Raw genomic sequence first — 5557 nt, 5'->3', positions numbered from 1 at the left:
AGCAAAGAATCCCAGACGTCCCTCTCCCAAGCGACACTTTCCAGCTCCTCCTCGGGGACCCTAAGGCGTTATAGACAAGATATATAATCCTTCCGGCATGTTCTGGGCCACCTCAAACAGGAGGCGCCCAGAAAGCATCCTGATCAAATGTCCGAACCACCTCAGCTGACCCCATTCAACGCAAAAGAGCAGCGGCTCTACTCTGAGCTCCCTACCCTATCTCTAAGGCTGAGCCCAGCCATCCTGTGGAGGAAACTCATTTCGACTGCTTGTATCCGCGACCTCATTCTTTCGGACACTACCTAGAGTTTATGACGAGAAGTGAGGGTTGGGACGTAGATGGACCAGTAAATCGAAAGCTTCACCTTCTGGCTCAGCTCCCTCTTCAACATGACTGTCTGGCGCAACGCACTTACCACTGCCGATGTTGCGCCAAACCGCAGATCCATCACATGCTCCATTTTACCCTCACTGGTGAACAAGACCCCGAGATACTTGAACCCCCTCGCTTGAGGCAGTAACTCTCTCCCAACCCAGAGGGGCAATTTACCATTTTCCGGCAGAGAACCATGGTAAGGGATGTGAGGACTGTAAAACTTCACCAGGGCCTCCCTCTGCATATGGGTGAGTAGATGATGGCTGAATTTTCATTTTTGGGTGCACTATCCCTTTAAGCCATATGCTGCTTCAAGAAGCCGACAGCAAGGACTATGGTATACAATGGAACAATATATTCAACTTTTGTGAACAAAACAAAATGAAGTGCATTGAAACAAAGTCATTCCAGTCTCAACAAAAAAGGGAGAAGCCACACATTCTTTGCAGAGAGCTTGAGGACAATACTATCAGTCAACATTGTTCCTTCACTGCTCAGTATGTGTTCCCCCTTCCCCTTCCGGGGATCAATAACGTGCTCTATGTATTTATTCCTAAATACTGATCTATTCTCTCTTTACTGTAGAAAGTTACTTCTGGGCAGCAATTAGCCTTACGGAGATAATAACAAAATAACAAAAGGGCCTTTAGCCTTGATCTTTTCTGGCTAACTGTAATACATTCTAGCAAACAACCTATCTGTCCTTTTCAAAATCTTTTTTACATTAACACAAAAATAAGGAGGAAGCAAACCTGGCTGACATTGGTAATCTGACATTGGGGTAACCTCTATGTATGTAGCCATACATTAGCTAGCTAGTCAGCTAGCATTTGCTAACATTAGCTAACTTAAAACAGCTGGCTACCAACATTGTTAGACGTTGATGTTTCGTTGAATTGAGGTTGTGACATGGGGTAACCAAAATTCAATGTCAGGACGTCTAATGCCAATGTCAATTTGACGTAAAAAAAAAAAATGACGACAGATAACATTGATATTTTGTTGGTTTTAAATTAAGGTGCGCTGTTAAGTGACCAGAGTCCAACGTCTTCTGAACATGTCATGCCAACATCCTCTTGAAGTACCATAATGACACTCAGTCATAAGGTACGGAGAACCAACCGCAACATCTGCTACAAGTCCACGCAGTATGAAATTCTAGTATCACTACACATTTAAAATTCTGTCAACCTTATTTTTATTTCAACCAAAATTTAACATCTGTCAGATAACAGTCCAACATCTTTCTGACGTCATATTGACATCCTGTGCCAGCTGGGAAGGTCTGACTATATACCATGTAATGTGTCTGTAAAGAGTCCCCCAGTCACATCGTTTGCCATGTCTGCAATTTGGTTTTCCTTTTAACATCGCTGAGCCAAGTATATAGCATGAAAGGTGTAATGAGCTTCCTCCACTGTTACTGAAGCACAAAGCAAAAAGGGGCAGGACTTAGGAGGGGTCAGTTAACATCCACCTGTAACAACTGGTGAACCAGGTAAGAATGGACTCAAACACACATCTCTGGAAACAATTCAGGTAAAATAACAGTCTTCACTGGTCAAAAGGTAGGTTCGGTACTCAGGAGGACTATCAGTGGAGGCAAACAAATCCAATGGGGATGAGTCAGAGTCAATCAACAGGCTGAATCCAAAAAAACATGAAAAGGACACTGGGAAACAAAAGGCTGGAACACTAGACACACAAGGAGCTAAGACGAACTGGCACTGAGAGAAAACAAGACACACACCAAGTACCCTGGTGACGGGAAGGATAATGAGACACAGGTGAGGCTAATCAGGGCGGGACAGACAATTAGACACAGGTGAAGCCATCAAGAGGGAGGAAAAACACTCAGGGGCAGGAAGTGAAGTGATCAGAAACGAGAGGAGATGTGAGTTTCAACGTAAAACAGGAAACAACATGAATGAATGAAATGAAAACATAATCTAGGAAACCTGAGCTGTGACACCACCTTATCAGCTTCGTATTTGTTTCATCTTCTAACAGGTTGTGTGACCTTAAAGGTTTTGTGATTCAACCAGAGGATCCAGTTCATGTGAGGATCCAGAGACACAACCAGCTCCAGGCTCGCTGTTGTGTAGCAGAGCCTGACCCTGACCTCTGACCTCTCTGACATCAACAGCCTCTGAGCAGCATTACAGGTACTGTCAGTACCATTCAGTCCCGCTCTTTGCTTTCAACATCAGCTGGTTGTGTAGGCCGACAACAGAAGCTAAGCACATACAATGAGAGGAAATGTGAGTCAGACTGAGACCAGGGGAGACTTGGAGTGCTGTGACGAGAAGCTTCATCCCTGCTCGACCTGTGAACCCCATCCCAGCTGTCTTACACACTCTGACAAACACACTCATGTTCCCATTCGCATTAGCAAAATACTTTCTAAGAAAGCTCATGGCGACTCATGGGCACAATGACTCACACAGGGACATCTGCTGCCTTGTCATTCCCCATATCCAACCTCTGCACACAGCTAATGTGGGAGAGGAATGTTGAGGAGGGGAGGTTTATGCATCATTTAAAACTGCATGAAGCAAGATTCTACATGAAACACACCACTGTATAACTTGAATCACAAAAGGAAAAGCAAAAAAACAAATCTCAGATTTTAGTACTGTTGGTTATAATTAAGAACATATTTAGAGTTTTTATCCCCGCACAGAAATCTTAAGAGTTAAGTTACTTCTCTAGACTGGACTCATAAAAGATGGAATTGATAAATATTTCCGTCTGACTCTGGGTAAGACAGGAAATAATACTGTATTTCCAGAAATGGGAAATATGCTTGTAGAAGAGAAAGACAAATAATGTCACCCTGCGGACAGGAGCAGCAGATCAGAAAACATTTCTGGAGGGCAGTTTAAGTATTTTGTGGTTTAATTTGGAACACTTGTGTTGGTTTTTCCTCCCTGTTTGATTCTGTTTTGGTCGACCGCATTTCAGATCAGGTCCAATTATACTCTAATCAGATCAACTCTGACTGTTCTCAGGTCCCTTTCAGATCGGGTCTTTCTCTCTCTCGTTTCTTTTTTTTAAAAAAAAATCAATTAACGCACATTGAGTTCAGGTACACTTTCCTCTGGTCCATTTTAGATCTGCTCCCAAGCAGCCAATTCAATAGGTATGGTCTATCCCAACGCACCTATTCGCCCTAAAAACTAAATCCATTCCAGTCCCACCAGTATCTTAACAACAAAATTTTGGACATTATGGAGCGTTTGCGTAGAGCTTAGTGAACTTTAAAGGGATAGTTCAGATCTTTTGAAGTAGGCTTGTATGGTATAGTGTATTACATACAGTGGAAGTCAGTCAGCACACCCTCAGCTAGGAGAAACAGGCTGGGGTCCGACATGGAATTGAAGAAATGTACTACTGTGGGAGCCCGGTCTCACTCCAAAGTCGTCAAAATCCAGTGCTTCGCCAGTGACTTGCAGCGTCAGAAACCACTGAAAAAAGGCATCCTTTAATGTCGGCATGATACATAGCCGATTGCCGTTATAGTAGTCTGAGTGGGCGGAAGTTTGCTGCATAGATCCCCTCTCTGAAGTCCGGTTGTGTAGCAGTTTTCAACCGTTCTCAACACGTCCTTTACTAACTTTTGCAGTGTTTGATCTTGCGGGGATGTAGCTATTTTTCTGCCATGGTTCGCGTCCTGTAGGCGATATTTTTGTGGGTGTGTTACACCAAAACCTGTTTCCCCCCGGCAATATTTTTGCAAGCACACCATTGCTGTGGCACCGCCCAGAACGATTGTGATTGGTTGAAAGAAATACAAGCAGCCGGGGCGTTTTTTTCTCCAATCTTAAAGCGAGAGTCGGTCCAGCCAGACCTTTCTTTTCTTGGTGTTTTCATGGACTAAACCAAACCATGTGCGTCATTTTGTGGTGTTGTACCAAGGTGGCACATTTATATTGAAAGGGTATGCAAGCGTTACATTTCCTGTGAAAACAGAGGTGTATTTTGTAAGAGGACAAAGCCTGTAACAGGCTGAACTTAATACAGTGTCCCAGAACATCAACAACCAACGTAACCAGGGTACCTTGGACATTGTATGTGGACGTGAAAAGTCCATGACCAAACGTTGATATATGACGAGATCGGAGTGAGAATGTGTTGGCTGTGGATGGGGGCAGCTGCTGAACTGCTGATCTACTGCTGCCTTGATCAGTTGGTTTGGTTAGTGTTATTGTGTGACTTTGGTGAATCTGAACTAACCCTTTTAAATGCCAGTGTCACACAAAAGACAAACTAACTGTTCCAAGGCAATGGTAGACCAGCAGCTCCTGTGTTCAGCCGTGTTAAATCGCTGTTTTTCTCAATGGAGTCTGGCTTTGAAGAGAGCGATGTAATGGCTTCAGTTCCCTGATGGAAATCGCTGTCTGATGGTAAGGGAAAGCATATAGTTTACACTTAACTGATATTGATTTTTTTAGGTGGCTAAAATGTCTTGTTGTTGCCCTCGTCCACAGCAGTAAATTTTTTAGCCTCCATGTCCAGCCTGCGTCTCCAAGCGAGGGGGGTGTGCCGACTGACATTTAAGATATGTAAAACAGTGACTATGGATAAGTACCCCAAACAAGCCCACTTCTAAAGATGCAAACCATCCTTTTAACATGTGAATTCAAGTCACTGACTGGTGCTGAGCTCTGACGGAACAGAAACAAAGAGGTCCAAAATGAAAAAGGTGTTAAATATTGGTTATTTTTCCTCAAATTTGATGTAAACCTGAGCTGCTGGAGTATAAACTGTGCTACGATCCAGGATGGCTGCTACAGAGTTATCACAGTGGATGCCTATGTGGTATTAATGTAGATCTCAGCTCAAACCCATTTAACATCCATGAAGTATTGTTGCTGTCTGTTGTGGTTCTGTGGGTTGGTGCTGCTATCAAAAGTACATATGGCACATCCAGCCCGGCCACTGGGGCAAATCACCGTCGACAAACAGCACTGCCCCCTCAAACAGGAGATCTGGGCTTTTGATAGGGAACCGTTATGTTCATCCCTGTCCCCTCTTCTGACAGCCATGTGATCTCAGTGAAAACTAAATTAGCACACACACACTTTAGCAGGCAGCTGGCTGGAGCGCCTGTCACAAAGCAACTCACAAAGGGAATAATTTAATCAGTGAGCAGCACCTTTCATAAGCTTTCACCCAGTG

This window comes from Epinephelus fuscoguttatus, linkage group LG2 (assembly GCF_011397635.1).
Source record: "Epinephelus fuscoguttatus linkage group LG2, E.fuscoguttatus.final_Chr_v1".
Taxonomy (NCBI): Eukaryota; Metazoa; Chordata; class Actinopteri; order Perciformes; family Serranidae; genus Epinephelus; species Epinephelus fuscoguttatus.
The sequence above is the reverse complement of the archived record's forward strand: the minus strand, read 5'-3'. Positions refer to the sequence as shown.